This window comes from Sinohyriopsis cumingii, chromosome 11 (genome assembly GCF_028554795.1).
Source record: "Sinohyriopsis cumingii isolate HCF-2022 chromosome 11, ASM2855479v2, whole genome shotgun sequence".
Taxonomy (NCBI): Eukaryota; Metazoa; Mollusca; class Bivalvia; order Unionida; family Unionidae; genus Sinohyriopsis; species Sinohyriopsis cumingii.
Window position 1 is genome coordinate 110,119,975 of NC_142971.1, and position 20,103 is coordinate 110,140,077.

Sequence of the window (20,103 nt, forward strand, 5' to 3'; positions counted from 1 at the left end):
AACATTGCTGTAGAATCATCTCATTGATACTTCACTGACAGGAATTTTAAATGATTTGAAGAAGATGTTAGTATTTGAGCACAAAATAAACACTGACCTGATGATAGTATTCTAAAGGGGATAAATGATAAATTTGATGTTAGAGACAGGATACATTCTCTTTAAATTATAGGTCAAAGCCTTTTGGTTTAATTTGATATTGGTTTATGTAACTGATGATTTCCCTTATTAATTTTATCATGCAAATATATACCCCAAAAATTGCCATTGTACAGATTTTGTTGTTGCTGTGCAAACATAGCCATATAAAGATCTGCTACCAATATATTTCAAATCGAAGAAAACATAAAATTATCTTTGTTTCAACTTTAATCGAACATAATTGGTAAGCTGCATCATTGTGTACCTGGGGAAAGGCACTTAAGTCCCTTTTCCTTGGCATGAAATAGCCATTTTTTCTCTCTCGAAAATACAGTTAAAACCAACAAAAACAAAACTATGATGCTTTAAAAAAATAGTATTTTTCAACCTGTTTATGACTGTTTAGGTATTGATTACTACTCAGATTTAGTTTTCATACTTCCTCTTGCCTGACTGGTTTGGTTCTCTGCAATTTTTCTTTGTATTTAAAGCTTACGTTGTAAGGAAAATCTTGGCCTTATATTTGGTACATATGATTCATGGGTCTTTATAATACAGGTACCATGCATGCATAAATTTAAATGAAAATTTTAGACAAAGTGTACTTTTTGAGAAAGCAGAAGTAAAACTGCTCTGCATTGATTTTACATAAATACTGATTGATTGTGTGTCAAAAATGACAGCAACTGGACACTCACTCTTCAGGTTTTGTTATGGTGCAAAATCTGTCAAGGAGAACAGCTTGTATCTGTCCAAGAGATGAAATATGGTTGTCATCCCACTATCTTTAACCAGCATGACTGGGCTGGCCCTCTAGGTGTCAGCAGAGCAGAGAGGCAGACACATTACTCATATGGGAAATGTGTGTGTGTGTATGTGTGATGTAGGTACATGTACATTATTTGCCTGTGTTTGCATCATCATTATCATCATCCAAGGTCTTTTGGTTTTTACATAGGACCTCATCTAGACATATGGCATTTCACATTGTTTCATGAGTAAAACTCAATTATTAAAATTGAAATGAAGATATATTATACAGTCATCCTTTACTGGAATTTGCAATTGATGAAATACTGGTATAATATTTAATACAACAATGGAGATTGACATTAAGTAGCACTTGAAATTCTCTTGGACCTATCATTAAAAGAAAATACATTAACCTGACTCTGAAAAACATACTAAATTTGACCATGAATAACTATAGTTGTATGGTCCATTCTTTATGTTTCCTAGACCATTAATTTGTTTCCCACCATTTTTATGGACAACACTTTGTTGATCTATGTGCTATGTACTTCTGTATCCAATCTATACATAAACGGGTTGATTTGGATCCTCAGACCTTGCACAGATTTGTCTTAACGTTTTCTATAGTTGCTCGAAAAGAGTAGATCTTTTTGTGTCTATCAGGATAATCAGTATTTATCATTAAGAAAAGCACTCTTTAATAGATTGGTTTAGTATCAATACATTTCTGGAAACATTTTGCTGAAGTGGCCTTTAAGTTTTTTGATGAACATAAACATACAAACTTTGCAAATGTTTGTGTCATGATATCTTTCACTATCTGTAAGGGCATACTAAAAATAAGCACATATGACCTTTACTGCTTCCCAATGTAAGCTTAATATGATTATTATCCAAAAAAATTACAAAATATATTGTTGCATGCAGACATCGTCAGACACCTGCCTTGCTTGGATCAGCCAAGAATGTCTGATTCTGAATTAGTGAATACAGTTTAGAGTGATCTTTTTCATTCTAATGAGATCTTGGTTTCAGATTTTCTGTAGGTTTGGAATGAATCAGACTCTCATAAATTATACTCAGGGCAGGAAATTCTTAATTTTTCTCTTTCTGCTTTATGATGCTGTCAGATTGGTCAAAACTGGTTGGGAAAAGGAGAATTGAATAGTCCTTCCATGCAATTTTCTTGCCAAATGCATGATTGGTAATTCTGAATGTTGTTATTTCACTGTCAGGATGTTTATTTGATATGCTAAACATTGGGTCAATTTTGGAAGTCTTGATTACTTTATTGAAAGCAATCCTGTTTTGTAGCACTTGGAAGTTTAACAGAATAAGTAAGGTAAATTTAAGTACCAGAGTCAGATACCAGCATTGTTGCTTTATTGCATTGGAGATTAAACCCTATCTTTTAGTTTTATCACAATCTGCTTTCAGATTCCAGATTTTTCTTGGAGTCTTGACTGAAATGTATAAACTGTGATTTGCTCATTGATACATGTTTTCATGAAGTTTAAAAATAGTTGAACCATTGATACTTTCAAATTTGTGTACTATGCAATATTAACATGAAATTGTGTTTGTAAATCACTCACTTATTCCTTAATGTTGTTAGTAGTAGATTGCTCTACAGATCTAAAAGTAATCAATAAAAAAATGAAAAATTTGAGAATTTAATTATATATATATATATATATATATATATATATATATATATATATATATATATAAAATAGCTCAAAAAGTAAACAGGTCATGTAGATTAAAACAGAAATATATGTACCAAATGGAAATCTCTTAACCATAGTAGCTCACTCATGCTTAGAAGGCTTCTGTATAAAATAAAGAGCCAATAAAGAGAAACTATTTGATAAATTGGTATAATTGCTAAACAAAATCTAATTCGGACATCTCCATATGAATAAGAATAAACTGATCCAAATTTGTATTTGTATACCTAAAAAATGCCAAACATTACAAATTGTGTATGAATTGTAAAATTGCTGTAAGGGTCTGACAATATAGTCAGCTCATCTGCATATGATCTTGATGTAGTATGCAAAGTTGTATGGTTTAAAGTCAAGTAGTTTTGTGCTATTGCTCTAAAATGGATTTGGGGCAGGCATACAAATAGACAACAGCAAAACAATATACCCACTTATGCTTTTGTGGTGGGGTCATAACAAGTTAAGAAAATGATCTTTCACTAATGATATTAAGGTAGCCATAAAAACGTACTTTGTTATATTTGAAGTTGCCATATCTTGGGGTACATCATATATAATATTGCAATGGGATCCATGACTGTAACTGTTGTCTGATGGGGACTGTGTTATGCTGAGGCACACCGTGGTGAGGGACTGTTGTAAAGTAAGGCAGATAGACTTTGGGTTTTGTTATTGATGGTTGGGGTGTTGGGAATTGAGTTTCTTTGTTAGCTGTTCTGTGCATGTTCATGGTTTAGATCTTCAGTTCTTGATGCGATTTACATTTGGATGACTTTATCTTTGATTGATGTATTTCATTTAAAAAAAAAATAATGACATTGTTGTTGATGGTGCTGGTTTTGATGATGATGATGATGATGATTTAATAAGAAAGATAAAACACAATTTAATCTTAATAAACAGTTATTGCTTTCCTGATGGGGTTGGCTGCAATTCAAAGTTCTTTACATATATTCTGCTTAAATGCAAATGCCTTAAATGCTAATGCTTCAAAATCAGTCTGTTATGCCTTAACACATTAACCCCTGGCGACGACTTTACGGGGCAGGAGGTAGTAGCCTACTGCCGAGCTCTGTAGCATCATGGTCGTGCATGATACACTAAAGTGGGTGATATTATAGAAAGGTAGACAGATGTAGCTCTACAATGATACCAAATAATCTGGAATATCTAGTTGCACTACAAAATACAGATAGAAAAACCTAATTTTTTTGGACCCAACTCTTTTTTACCCAAAATTTGCCCGTGGTCGGATTCCGATATTGTGTCTGGATTTTAGACTTTTTGGTCTTAGATCTAAGGCAAGCCGGTAGGAGCTGTAAACAGACAGATGAACCTTTGCAAAAAGTAGGATAAGATGGGCATTTGGAATAAAGAATGGTCTCCATACAAAAATAATGGCACTGTTTTAGCAACAACAACAAAAAGAAAGAACTCCAACTTTTACCTTTCTGCTCATGCGAGAGTCAAATAGCCAATGAAAAATGATGTTTCTAACGCAACTAGGCAGTATGTTATTGAAAGATGACTGGGGATTTGGTGTTTTCGAGTCTATTCAGAAATAGCTTTCAAAATGTGTTTCCTACTCAATTTTCAGGTGAAAATAACAAAAAGCTCCAGGGGTTAATGTGTTAAATGCTAATGCTTCAAAACCTGTCTGTTTTGCCTTAAATGCCAATGCTTCAAAATCAGTCTGTTATGCCTTAAATGCTAATGCCCCAGGTAAGTCTGGTATGCCTTACACACCCAAAGAAATATATGCATAGGTTACACATCACATTTTGCAAAAAAATTGTCTTTCTGACATGTTCTCTGAGGTTCAATCATTGTGGTGAAAAGTGTCAAAAACAAGGATGTTTTCCATTTCCTATGATCCAAAATCAGAATATAAGCATAACTGGTGATTTTATTATATTTTTAAGTCTGACTTATTCTGCATCCATTTAAATTCAGCTAATTTCTTGGAAAAAATGCTTCTGAACTAGCAGAAATTCTGTAATTTTGCCCTTCCTCTGATCTGATGAATTTTTTTTCCTACACCTACACTTGTATGGTGATTTAATTACCTTAATGTGCCTTTCTGTTGATGAATTGAAACCATCTAAGCTTCTTGAATTTCATTTTAAAAAATTGGTACATTGTTTAGCTTTCTAAAACCATTCACTTTAAAGAATTTTGCATTGACTTTATGGTAATCATACAAAGATACCTGCAGCATCCTGGTACAAACTGAAGGCCTAAATCAAACTGATTCATGCCAAAATAAGCTTCCATTAATTTTCTTTAAATAACATGATTCCACAAGTGAAATGTCAGGGCTCACTTTTCTTTAGAGATTTAACATTATGCAGAATATAAAACTTTGGAGCAGATTTTATTCCCTTGCTTGACAATCAAACCTGTTGCATCAAAGAATGTTCTGGAAACTTGTTATTTGTTAAATGCATTGAATGTGTCAGGTGGAATAGAAAATAATAATGAAAGAAAGATTGAAAGAATCTTTATTTTGAAAAACATTGCAGACATTTTGTTTCATAGTTTTCACATTCCATTTAAGTCATATACTATTGTTGCGTATTTTATTTGCTTGAATCCTACCATATATATATATGTACAAACATGCAAGTTGACTCTAACTGCAAACAACATAAATCCTCATTTGGTAATGCATAATGCACTGGTACATTAGGGTCAGTGCTGTTGGTTCTATGGATAACTCTAACTAATTGCATAGACCAATAATGCAATGACAGATCTAGGTCTGTGCTTTTTACAGCTGGACTTAGCCTAAAATACGGACTTTTTAAATTAAAAAAATAGAGTTAAAACCAATAAATGATACTCTTTGTAATGGCACCAAAGTAATCTAAGGCAAGACAAACATTCAGTACGATTGCCCAGTAGGTGTACGTTTTAATTGATCAGCATTTTTACAGGTCTGGTTGGGTGGTTGCATCTGGTTTGATTCTTGGATAGGTGTTTGTTCAGCAGTGTGGGTAACCTAGATAATTTTGGCTATGTAATATGTATGATTTCACATCCTAAGAACTTAAAAAGTTTCCTAATTTTAATGAAATTTTCACAATTTATTTAAATATATACTATCAATAATATAAAAAAATTCAAGGAAAAAAAAAAGCAAATTTTAAGTAAACATCTGTCCAGATAAGTGGGCATAGCATTCTCTTAAAATTCGAGAGGTCAGTTGTCAAGAATAGACTGTTATAAAGAAGTACATGGTATCAGTATCAGGATCAGGGTTACAGCTGATAATAAATAACTATTGTTTTGGGATCAAATAAGAACAGGATTTGTATTATGGCCTTCCTTGCCTACCTCAAACCGACCTGACCCAACTCAGACCACTGGTCATTTAATCTCTCAAACTGACCTGACCTGATTGACCACTGGATATTATCTAAAACTGGCTTGATTGACCATTGATCATTTTATCTTCCCATGGTTGACCATACAGACTAATGATGGGCTGTGGTGAGCAACTGGTCACATCTCAACCAAGACCCAGGTGGATGGCAAAAAGGGGACTCTGATCATCAGTCTCACCATAAAGCTTTTCATAAGCTATGCAAAATCAGTTACTGTATATACTTGCTTAAAAGTTGATTCCAGCTGCAAACTGCACATATCCAGATCTGCTGTAGAATAAACAACATTGACCCTGAGATGCCAGCACATGTGAAAGCAGATCAGGGTCTATGTCGTTTGCTGTTGGACTCGACTTTTAAGTGAGTTTTTATGGTATTACTGTCAAAGGGACATTTGGATTATTTCAAGTATAATTACTATTGTAACAGAGGTATTGGAATTTAATTATTTCTTTAGTACTTTGATGGGGGCCCCGAGTGGCCGAGTGGTCTAAAGCGCTCTTCGTTACAGATCACTGCCATCTCACCTCTGTCTGCGTGGGTTCGAGTCTCGGATTTGGCTAATGTGGATATGTGAGAAAGCTTGCCAGTAGCTTCTCGTGGGTCAGTGGTTCTTTCTAGGGTTTTCCCTGGTTCTTCCTCCACCATTAATACTGGCCGCCATGTATAGCCTATCGTGTGCTGAAAAATGGCTTTAAACCCTACAACAACAACAACAACAACAAAGTACTTTGATGTACAAAGATATAAAATAAAGAGTAAGTTGACAAATCTGTTGGACACAGTTGTTTCTTAATTAGAAATTTATTTATTAAGAAAAAAATTGGAGCGGCAGAAGCTTTTTTAAATATTTTATCAAACTGAAAGAAAAAAGCAGCTTCACTACAGATACTTATTTTTATTGTTTAACTTGGTGCCTTTTTGGACAGGTCAATATTATTGAATTTCTTGTGCAGAACTGGTAAGATGCAAAGAGTAAAAAGTATGTGCTCGTTTTTAGCAGTTTGCTTTATTGATTTCGATTAAAAAATTTGAAGTCATTTTTTTCTGGACAGCCATAATGCCTCTCAGCCTAAAATTGTGTTTTCTGAGACTGTCCATAATATCTGTCAACTTAAAATTGAGTAGTCGTAGACTGTCCTGATTGAGGAAATATTTTCCTCTAATTAACTCTTTGTTTTTTTTCTTTGATTTTTAACGATGAATTTTTTAAAAATACTTCATTTATATATTGGTTACAAGGTGATTGTGCAGGACTTCAAAGGAATATTAAACATGCAGTACTTCACTGATTTTGCCATAATCCTTTGTGAAATTATCTGTTTCATTTTTTAAATAGATTTCATAATATTCTTGAGCAAGGCTGGTATCTGATTATAGTGTTGACCACAAGTACTGTGGCTAGATCTGACAAGCACTGTTGTCAGATCTGTCATGATGATATATCTCTTTGCCAGATGGTTGGTGTTTGATGGTATTACCTGGTCATTTAAACACAGGTGTTGATCAGGTGTTTTTGGCAGATGACCACTCCCATACAAACATGTGTCCCCAAATCAACACACCTCCTTACCTGTCATGGTTATGACAAGACTGTTAAAAATGATTCCTCTCCTTTCACATACAATAAATATTGTCTATAAAAGGCACTCAGGGAGCAAAATTAGTGTCCTTGGTGGACTTAGTAGAGGATTAATAAGGTAGTGAAATTAAAATACAAGGTTCATAACATTTGTCCTTCATGAGCATGTGTCCATTGTTAACAAGTTTTCTTTTTGTGCAATATGAATATTTTATTTAGCTCAGCCTCATGACTAAGTTAAACACTAAATCATCTACCCAGCTTTTAGCACATTTTGCTTTTGGTTATCCATATTTTAATGGGTTCTTGTATCCTTGAAAATGCACAAATATCTGTTTTCTCTTCTCAGTTACAGGACAAAAAATAAAACAAGTAGAAAAGTTTCACTCTGACAAAATAATCATCTTTCCAGTCCACAACTCCTCCCCATGTTATGCTCTTCTTGCCTTAGTTGAAATGCCATTGCTATGAAAAAATTAATTTTGTGCAAATATCCTATTTTTATGTTCAGATTTATTTGCTAGTCATTTGAATATAATGATATTGCCAGATTGGTATTGCTTGAGCCAGTAGATTGTCATCTTCATTTAAATTAGTTATTGCATCAAAACTGAATACAAGAATGACCTCTTACAACAACTTCAAAAAATGTGGCTTACTAACTCTGGGTGCAATGGTTGGTACAGGCATTGAAGTTGTTAATAATGCCATCAAGGAAACAGTTTGTTCAAGGCTGGACAAGTGATGGAAAATTACGATAAAAAATGAGATGTCATGAAAACAAATACATGCAGTGGATTTGTAATGATTGTTGCCAAATTTTACTTGTCTGTGACATTGTGGTCATAAAGACAAATAGCTTGTATAGTTGCATGAATATTTTAGTGATGGGACAGATTCTTGCAAGGGCACAATTTTATTTTCGTGAAATTCTGCAGTTTATTTTTATTTTTTATGTTTTAAATAATAGGACAGTATTGATTACCTTGGAGTTATATCATGCACCATTTTTGTTTTTCTTTCTTTCACTGAAAAATGCCTTAACATTTTTATAACATACCAGGGGAAAAACAATTAATAAAGCAAGAAATTATTAACTTTATCACTTTAACTTTTCTGTACTTATTTAGCTTGTCAGACAGATGTCATCTATTATCCTAGGAGTTTACAGTGTTTTTGAAGTACCAGATACTTTGATGTTAGATTGACAACTTCAGACAGTTGATTATTAAAGTTTTTTTGCCAACAGTCACAGACCACAGTTCCATTTTATACAAAAATACTTATTTCAGCCTATTTACAAATGCCTGATTTAGTTTAGTTGGAAATTTGACTAAAGACCATGAAATTTCACCACTTTGACAAACATATGGTACAATGCAAATTTCTTGATATTGCCTGAGACATCCAACTGAAACATTTTTCTACTTTGAAGTTGTCTTTCTTGGCTTTTAATAGCATTTTTACTCATCCTACATAGGTCACAGGTATCCGATCAGTTTAGGTAAAAAAAAATTCCAGAGCAGTGATTAAAGACAACATGTTATTTATTCATTAAGAATATTAAGATTTTGACACAAGACATAAAAATACCATGATGCATGCGTATTTAAATTTCCATGTGCCCGCTTTTATGACTAAGAAGCAGAAAAGAATGTCTTCATTATGTCACATGGATAGGTGAGGACAATGCTTATCTTATCAGGGACTTGCTGATTAACAAAGTGCTTCTTTAATTTGGTGGACTTAATGTCATCTTGATCAGGTATCAAGGCTATCCTTACAGTAATGGTTATACCATTGCTTTAATAGCAACAGTCAGAAATCTGTTAAAGAGAAGGTGCTCTTAGAAATTGAATAAGGCCCAGTGACATGGGGTGTGACCCTATCAAGACTGAGTTAGAAATATTTAAATGGGGTTGCTATGCTGTTGTTTAACAATGGATTAGTTCTGCTCTGTCATCTGAAAACAGATCTTAAAATTATTAGAGATATGCCAGGAAAGAGCTTTAATAATAAATATTAGAACTAAATACTTGGACGTATTGTCCCATATTTATTGCATATCATTGATTTTTTTAAAATACTAGTAATAGTTTGAACACTGCTGTATTGAACATGTCAGGCAATAATTCAGAAGTTCTTAGTTTTAGGAAGTGCCACATCACCAGTAATTGTTATCATGGTATATAATGTGTGAAAACAAAGCATTGATTCATTATAATTCAACTTTTTCTTTTTGTTATAGATTTAATAGAATTAAAACAAAAATGTCTTACACATCTTTGAACTTGAAACAATAAAATATTGTACATGGGTATATATGGTAGGTTGTCTGGTCAGTTTTCTTTCAATACCATTGTGACATCTCCCCTCCCCATTGTGGTTACCCTGACCTACGGCTGTTTGATGACTTATTACGAGCTAAAGAACTATAAAAATGTCATAGAGATTACAGAAGAAGTACAAGATCTTATGAAAGGTGAAAAATCTCATATCTGTTGAAAACATAGCTGATGAAATATATACAACCTATACCTGGAAATTAGCAGCAGGCATGAAAATGTACATACTCCAGTGCCAAGGAGTAAAAGAGTCTGTACTGCATAAATTTGAAGTCAAATAATGTGCCATATATATTTGCTTATAAGACAAGTCCAGCTACATACTGCACAAACCCAGATCTGCCATTGCATAATGTACTAGCACATCTGTGTCTATTCAGTTTGTTTTCGAGTACTCAGTAGAACCAACAATATAGACAGCCAGTGCATTATGTGTTTTGGAGTTGGACTTGACTTATAAGTATATTTAGTACTTACTGCAGATATGGCAACTTTGTAATCTGACCATGACTATTTAGGGAGTCAATAATAATACTTATCCCCATCGTTCCTAGCTTGTCACATGTCACAAATTTAATTTCTGACCCATAAGAATGAAAGGACTGTGTATGTAGGAGTGGAGGTGGATTTTTTTAATGTAGCTTTAACAATTTTTCAGTCATATCGCTATGATGTCTGCAGTCTGAAAATTAATACCAAAGTTTGTTTTATGCTAGGAAGACCTAAAGCTCAAGTTTAATCTTCCCCATTTTGTGATAAAATTTAATGGAGCTATTGCCCCAGTTTAATTTGGAACTCCTATGTTCAGTTGTTTCATACTGGTGGGTGGGTGGACTCATATTTATACATATCTAGTGCTAATAATAATGATGCAGCTGAAATTTTTTACCATAAGCATGTCTTCCTGTGAATAAAAAAAAATGATTACTTTCAATGAAATTTCGCACCCCTTTCATCCGTTCTATACCATCATACTATGGAATCTCAGGCACTTGCTCTGGATACATATATATCAAAGAGAGTATATATACTGTATATGTTTTAAACCAACAGACAGTGTATCTATGACACTTATTCCTAACATATATCTGTTTTAAACCTATCAATATTGTGTCTGTGACACCTTTCTGATGTCCAAAAATCTTGTCTGATTGGTTTCTGCTCTATTATTGTGGGACCTTATAAGAAGTCAAAAGTAATCTTTGATCAAACTTTCTCACTGGCACTGTTCTATCAAATTACATTCAACAGTTAGCAGTAAAGGTGTACAATTGCATTTGGACAGAGGTTTGAATTAAAAATTGAGCCATAAGATTTCTCAGTATGGCCTTTGATGATACAGGCTACCAGTATGCAATACTTGGGAGATTACTTACTTTGTGAGTCTATCTCGTGGACACATGGAAAATTAATTTACATATCATTGAAAGTTCTATATATAACATTATAGACTTTATCTGTAACAGCAGTGCAATTCAGAACACATCAATCTCCAGAGGAATGTCCTTTCAGAATGTGCCAGGATTTCAGGTCTTACTGTAATCAACATTCTTGATAACTCCATTACTGATGCTAAAGACACCCATTTTTGTGAGTTTTGTTATTTTCATATCCTTGAATTTTAGTTTGAACCAAAAAATTTCTCCTACTGGTAAAAAATGTTGATGGATAATGTTAACATTTTGTGTGGAATTTTGTGTGAGTAACTTGTGCAACAAAGAATCATTTGTAACCATCCTCGTAACTTTGGGATTAAATTGGAGACTTTAAGTTTTTCTCATATGAGTAATTTTACTTTCTTATGTAACATTTGTCATTATTCATGATAAACCACTTACACTGGGTCCAAAGAGAATAATGATACTCTGTTAAGTTTTAACTGAAATATTTCTGCATTTCCAGTTTTTGTTAATAATTTTTGAATCTATACCAGAATCTTCTGCTTAATCTATTATTTTTGAAAACATATGTCAGTATTCATGATAAAATGATAAACCTCCCCCATGGGTCCAAAAAAAGTCAAAACACTCTTTTTACTTAGTTTTACATTATCACATCCTAACCCAAAATACTCTCTTGTCTTATAAATATGGCACTTATCAGTATAAACTTTTCATCAAACAACAAGCAGCTTGAAAAGTGTATAAGAAGTTATTTCAAAATAATTATACATATCGAGATTGATTCAGCATGACTCGTTGTTGCTTTCCAAAAATACATGGGACATGCTCTTAGCTTTAAAGCAAGTAAACAAAGGTCAAATAGTTCTCATGTAGGTTAATATGAAAATGGAATCTACAATTAACAGGAGATTTTATTATATCATCTTGGGATACTTATCAAAGAGTAGCATGAATGCAAATTTCTTGCAAGTTTTAAGTGGCTTTAGTGTTGTACACTGTACTTGTAAATAGATTTGCAATTCATTCAAAAGCACATTTGGATAAGAAAGCCTTAGCACAGTAGATTTTGCTTTTGCAAAGTGGATGCTAATTGAATTGTGCATTCCATTATTATGCTGTCTTTATATCAGGAAAGGAAATCCAATTATTTATAATTAACCAGCACTGAAGTAAAAATCATTCAAACAAGAGCTTTGTAAAGTGTTTTAAATTTAGTCCTGTTTTGTCAGAAATTTGGCACAGACTGCTGAAAAAGAATGGAAGAACTGATACTTGCAAATTACATATTGTACTTTTAAATTATTAAAGTACTGATTCATCACTTGCCTGCAAGGCTATAGAAGTCCCATTCTAAATACATGTAGTTATATCTTATGTAGGGATTCTTTATAAGTGCTAGTATTGTTGGCTTGCATTTTCATTTCAGATTGCCTTTTTTTTCTCAGACTTGGCAGCATAATACTAAACAAATGTCTATCAAAGAGACTGATACTTTACTGGCAAAATGAAAAGTCCCTCAAAGGGACTGACACTTTATTGGCAGAGAGAAATTCCAGATTCCATAATACATCAGCTTGTTCTGTCATTTTTTTGGTCATTTTAACAGCCTGAGTGTTAAAACCATCTAAGATATTCTTGTTTGTTCCAACAAATTTGGTAATAGATAGATTGTATTTGTGTGTGTGTGTTAACATGTTCACAAGATAACTGTAAATGCAATACAGAATTCCTTGCCATGGTTGGTTGGTTTTTAATAGCACTTTTAACACATTATAGGCCATATCATGTTCAGGAAATGGGAGCTTATTGCTTTTCACCTAGGGACATAGTGTGGATAAGGAGATTTTGGCTGGCAAAAAAAGTTTGTCCATTGGACCATCTGGTAGCAATAAGAAGATTTTCACTACAGTGGCTGTATTGGATGTCCTGTTGGAGGATGTCAAATGGCACAATTTTCACTTTGGACAAACTATACCCTAAAATGGCACTCCTCAGTACTTAAGAAGTATCAAAACAAGCAGGTGTCTGACAGGTGGATGATGAACCATAGCTTTAGTTTTTCTTGTCTTTGATCAAAGAGCTAACAAGCACAAAGGACAATGTCGGCTTTGATTATATATATATAGCACTGATAGAGCATTTGGCCCACATGCTCACATAAGCGGACATCCTTCATCTATATTTAACTGTGCTACTTGAGCATAGGATCAGCTGTGAATCTGTTGGAATGCTACACGTACTGAATTTTCAGGTGAAAGAAATACTGCACTATACCACAAAACTATTAAAAGCAGTATACAGATAATCATGGGATATTTTTTGTGTGTAAAATTTTCAATTGAGTACCTCCATGATTTATCTTTCAAATTTTTTAATAGCTTTTATTAATTCTTTGCAGCAGAATGTATTGTTTACGGAGGTTCACATTTCCACTCGAGGGTTTGTATATCTTTGAAATCAGGGAAGACATTTTTTAATAATGAAAACTGTACAAATTTCCTTATTAAATTCATTCTCTTAGTTGAAATTGTACAAGCCATTACATTTTTTAAAAAGAATTTTCAAGAAATTCAGAGTTGAGTTGTGTACAGTGTATCAAACTATTTTGTCCTGAAGACCTACCAGACTGCTCTGGTGGTGTAAGTGGTTAGAGTGTCTAACTTGGAGGCAGGAGGTTGTGGATTCAAACTCTGGCTGAGTCATACCAATGACTTACAAAAATGGTACTGACAGCTATCTCACTTGGCACTCAGCATTAAGAGGTTAGTGTTAGGACTGGTCGGCCTGGTGTCAGGATAATGTGACTGGGTGGGACATGATGCCCCCGTGCTAGACATCACTATAATTTGCCACACTGCAGACATTGTAGCGATATGACTAAAAAAATATTAAAGCTCTGTTAAAAATAACACACACACACCTAGCATATATATACTCGTTTATAAGTCCATCTGCAAAAAAAACCCACTCATATCTGCCTGTACATTGTGTGCAGTTTATTAAACATAAAAGTGAGTATAGATGGTAATATTTATGGACAAAATTACATTAGAGCAGCCTTGTTAAATTGGGAATACAAATTTTTGTTTCCTAGGGTATCGAACTCCTTAGAATGGTATATACTACTTTCATAACACAAATACTGAAATGTTGGCCCCCCACCACTAATATTTCAATCTTTTTTCTAGTGTTATTGTTTTAATCAGTTTGACTGGAGTGAGTGGATTCCACTTTAAGTGACTGATTACCTGTACTTTTAAAGTACTTCTTTTTTTGTTTTGGCCAGTGTTTTATGTTGTCACAATTCCAAATTTGTATTTTCTTTTTTGAGATGGTTCCTGTTATTAAGTATACCTTGAAACTTGTTTTTTCTTGTGCAGCTTTTAAAAAAAATTTCTTAGCATTTTCCAACTAAACAGGGATGTGAATTTCAGTTTCTTAAATGTTAAAATACATATGTGATAAACTCTTTGAAGGTTAATTTAAGACATAGTAAATATTGCTAATAATATCTTGATGTGTCCCATAATACTAAGCTGCAAGCAGCTCAGAGATATGTGCTGTCAAAACATTGAAAATGTTGTTGCTGGGTTTTCATAAAAGTGCGTGAGAGAGTAAGCAACATGCACTGAGAAATTTGTTTTGTGTCATGTGGGGCAACCTATGTGAATTATTATATTAATTTATTTCTCTTATGTATGTCTGTCTAACTTCAGAATAAAACCTAGAGTCATAAACTCATCTGAAAAGTGGAATTTATTGATTGAAATGGTTTAGGAACCAAAGAAATACAAGTCTGAAAGTTAAGAGCATGGACTTTTTTTGTTATTATAAGCTCTCATATTTTTTGTTCACAGGGTAAAGCTTTCACCCATTTTCTGTTATTCGGACTAGAAGGAAAGGACCATGTTCTAGGATTTCCTGTCCCATAGCAGAACCTTGTTAACAGAACCTTGCATTAAAAGAATGTTATGTTTAAATTTCAAGCACTCTGTATAAAAATATAGAAATGTGTCTTTATGCCACTGAAACCCCCTCCAGTATGGTACAATAAAGGGCAAAGTTTTTAGTCAGATGGGGCAATAACTTCACAGCATTATGTTGGAAACAGTTAAAATCAAACATAACTGCTATCTTTCTATCTTTTTAATGTAAAGCTTCAGATCAAATTTGGTTTCAGCAAGAAGTGTTTCAAAAGTTCTTGAGCAGAAAATGAAGGGCCAATTTGCAAGTTGAACAGGGTCCATTATTCTGTAAACCTTTGCCAGAAAATAGTGAAAATTGAACATAACAGGATTTTCTTTATGTAAAGTCTCCCAAATTTGATTTTAATGCATGAATTCGATCAAAAGTTATTGAATAGAAATGAAATTGAGGGGCAAAGTGCCAAGTCAAAGGCAATAACTTTATAAAATTGTCCCAAAAAATAGTTATAATTGAACTTGACTTGGATGTTATTGATATGAAGCATAATATCATTCTGTGAAGTCCTTCAAAGTTGTTGAGCAGAATGATGTTTGGATGGAATTTGATGGGATGGGATGAGAGGATGATGTGAGAGGACAGTAACACTTCAGGTACAGCGCAGGCATTTGAAAAATTGCACAAATATATGTCCCATTTCCCTTGTATATAAGGTATTACAAGTCCATTTGTCCAGTTCTTTCTGCTAGGAACACAGAACGAAGAGTGATCCCCATCGTTTTCAGGTATTTGATGTTCCAAACATACTTGCTGAAATGTCAAATCAAATTGTAAACAACATGATTCTTATTTGCCATAGCATAATGCACCAGAAGATCAGGGTCTGTGTTTGTTCTACTGTTTACTCCTAACAAACTGCACAGACCCAGATCTGCTGGCACATTATGTGATGTCAGATCTGGGTCTGTGCTTTTTGCAGTTGGACTCGTCGTATAAGTGAGTATATACAATATTTTAATATTCTATAACAAGCTGTGATGATAATCATGTACATATCAGCATCATACAGCAGCACACATCAAATGATTACACTAAAAACTGTACTTGCTCCATATGAGTTCAGTCTCTTAGGTTTTAAAAAACCCACAGCCATCTTCACAAGGTTTATCTTAATGGCAATTTGCAAGAGAACTTAAAGGACAATGCAACTATACAATCAATATACTAAAATAACTTTGACTTGCTAAAAATCTTGAACTTACAATGGGAGTAGACAGTAGCCAAGTCTACACACACACACACAAGAAACAATGTAAACTACTTTATCTCCCACTCCAGTCAAAATTTTTGTTTAACTAAAACATTTTGATAAAAAGTGAATGGAGGTAGACATTGTAATTTTATGTCAAACAGTATGGAAACTTTTAAAAAGATGTACTGCATAATAAGTAGCTTCAGCTGAGTACAGGCTAATGATATACTCTTTGTATGATCTGATGTCTACCATCTAAAGTATATGTCTACCATCTAAAGTATTTTTCCAGATATTTTTTTTCTTCATTCATCCCTCACCAAAGAAAGTTGGCTCATTTGTTTCCTTTTTTCACACTTCTGGACTAATCTTCCATCTGTATTTCTGTCAAGTTGATAAATATTATAGTAACAGATAATCCTTCCCCTCACTGGTTTACATAGGTTTATAACCATACCTTACTGTAATGTTTGAATTTTCTGGGTGTGATAGGAACATGCAGCTGTGTTTCTAATATAATATCCTCACATTCATGTTCTGTACTGTAGTGGGACCAAAACTAGCTCTCAAGTCAGAAGCCAAGCTTTAGCAACAGAAATAATATAAAGACAGACTTAAGAAATACAGCAGTTGCAACGATTGCACAAATCATTGTCAATACACCAAAGACATGTGATAGTTTAGCCCATTAATAGCTTAGGAAAGTTGTGCATAATTTAGTTTTCAAAGAGAATGGTTAAGTTTTTAAATCTGTGATACATGATTTTGTATTTTCAAATACTTTCTCTATAGTTGGAATATGTATGTAATTTTTGTTATATAAACAAAAGAACCAAACACTCCAAGAAAACAACTGACTTCTTCAATTGTTTAATTTTTAGTGTATTTCTAGTGAAATAATTCAATGTCTTGACATAAAGATTTGACCTTAATTGAGATCAGGTTACAATCCATAGTAATTTTTAAAAAACGTTAAGTGGTAGAATTTGCTAACCCCACCCCTACCCCCTGCACGTAAAATAACCAAGTTGAATCCAAACTACCAGATATAAGATGGTTATCAGTACAAGTATTAGTTGGAATAAAAGTGAAAGCACTTGAAATCTTGTGGAATCCTTTTGATGGAAGATTACATAAGAAGATACTGATTTCAATATGTACGATAAAATCTCAAAGGGTTGTTTGTGTTCCCTAATAAATAGGACAAATAGCTATATCTGTAAACAAACCATTTAAACTTTTTCTTAAATAACATTGATCCACTGATAAGGCTGCTGACTGTATCCAGGATAGCTTTTTCATTCTGAAATAACTTGAAATAGTCTTGCACTATTTCATGGCCTTTTTTGTATTCTTTAGGTAATAGTTTTTGTTACTTAAAAGATTTACTGAAACAGAATTCAGCCTGAGCCAAAATATTTATTTATTAAAAGGTGGACAAATATTGCCTACAGTTGGTAAAGACAGTTGAAGACAAAAAAATAATGGCCCCAAACAATAATGCTTGCTCAGCAAAGACAAAAGTTTACCATTGATACATATGAAGTTGGCTTATACGGGGGTAAATTGTAATACAGGTGAGGTCACCTTGTAATTGGATCCATGATCATACCTGTGTTATATGAGGAATCACTGTATTATGTTAAAAGTTTATTCTGTCTCATGGAAGTGTTCGAACTCGAAATCATCTTTACAGCTGTAGAATCTTGAAGGTTTTCTTTTCATTTGAAGCTCAGTACAGATATGTGAGAAAGCTTGCTTGTAGCTTCCCATGGGTCATTGGTTCTTACTGGGGCTTTACTGGGTTTGTCCATGTTGAGCTTACCGTGTACTAAAAATGGCATTAAACCCACAACAACAACAAAAGCAAAATCATTTTGAAGTCTGTCTGTCTCTTCTGAAAGTAAAGGTTACAAATGAGTGTTAGTGAAAGAGTAACTATTCTTTATTCTTACTATTGTTGATTTGTTCTAGAATATTTCCAGTGACTTTGTTACTTCTTTCTTTGAGTAAAAGTTTTAAAATTGTATTTATGTTCTGTTAGACTTGTCCAAATACTGTCTTATTTTCTCACTCTTTCCAGACTCTCACTCTTTCCAAACGGATTACTGGACCAGCCACTTTATTATTTGCTTTTTTAGGATTGATGCTTCATTGTTGAAATCACCCATACAGTAAATGATTTCCACAATTATGAACTCAAGCACAAGTATCACCTTTAGTTTATACCCTATCCAAAATTCTGAGAATAACTTAAGATTATATATGAAGTGCAAAAGTGTTGATATCAAATAATTTAAAATTCTGTATCCATGCTGCTTACAATATACAGAATTGGACTTGTTCCATAGTATGTACTGTGTATTCTGATAACATGATGAAGTGAGCCATCATCATGGAGACATAAGGGGCATAAGTCAAGAACCACTTAACTCTGCACTGAATGACTTCCACTGTTTTTGTTTATTTCAAGGGCTAGTTAAGTACATATGTCAAAAGAACTTCTCATGAAATATTTGTTATGATGCCTACATTTGATAATGAAATTATGATGTCACATTTGGTCAAATTTAATTAAATTGATGTGGCATATCCTTGTTTGAAATTTACATTTATCATTCCTTTTTTATGATCCACAAGGACACACCTAGAATTTTTCCCTTAAAAAAAAAGGTTAAGAGGACATTAACGTTTTTTATGGTGTTAAAGTACCTGTAACATTTGTATTAACCGTTTCTCCAATTTTTGTTGGGAACACTATCTAGAATGAAAACCAGTCTGCTACTGATAGTAACACTGGTTAGAACTGAAAGTAAGTAGCTGTGGCTGAACCATTGTACAACTTTAACAAATCCACAGCATAGTAATGCAATTGAGTGTTTGTCCAGAAATTGTGATTTATTTAACAATTCCAATACAGTGTCACTCAAATACAGTGGCTTGTTTACAACACTTTAGAAACCCGTGGTTATACAGGAATAACTTGTCAAGAAATTTAGATTCAGCATCATGCCTGTATCCTTAGGTTTCCAGTATTAAATGTATTGTTTTACTCAGTAACAAAAATATCTTATGTGCCAAACTTGTACTTGAAAATAAGAACTTTCCAGAAAGACTAAAGTCAGTACTACACTGTGATTTCAAGAAAATCTGTACAAGTTCTTGATGGTGAGACAGCTGTGTATAAAATGTATCTGTGTGCGAAACCCAACTGTGAACAGTATAGACCCAAATCTACTATCACAATCTTTACTAGTTGATTAGGGTCTGTACTGTTAAGTCTGTTCGTGATTTCAGGTGAACAACATAGTTTCATTTTTATTGGTTTTACTAGCACTTTTATCATGTTATTGACTGAAAAACTGAGAAAATGGGAGCTAAGCGCTACATCAGAGGATACACAAGGGCAACTGAATCAGACTGGCATGGGTGGGTATCAAACCTGCAACTCTTGGCTTACAAGTCTGAATCTCTACCAACTGAACCACCACTGCCTGAACTGTATAGACCCCATGCAATCACTATGTGATTTCAGGCGAATAGCACAGATCCAAACTACTATCACACAATATTTTGGCTGTTCAGGGTCT

At 33.5% G+C, this 20,103-nt stretch overlaps 1 protein-coding gene across 1 annotated transcript in view; it reads left to right on the forward strand.

Annotated features, from left to right (window-relative positions):
• The window catches only part of LOC149789283 (A disintegrin and metalloproteinase with thrombospondin motifs 9-like), a 343,799-nt gene that overhangs the window by 164,398 nt on the left and 159,298 nt on the right, over window positions 1-20,103 (forward strand). The gene's annotated exons all lie outside the window — the stretch shown is intronic.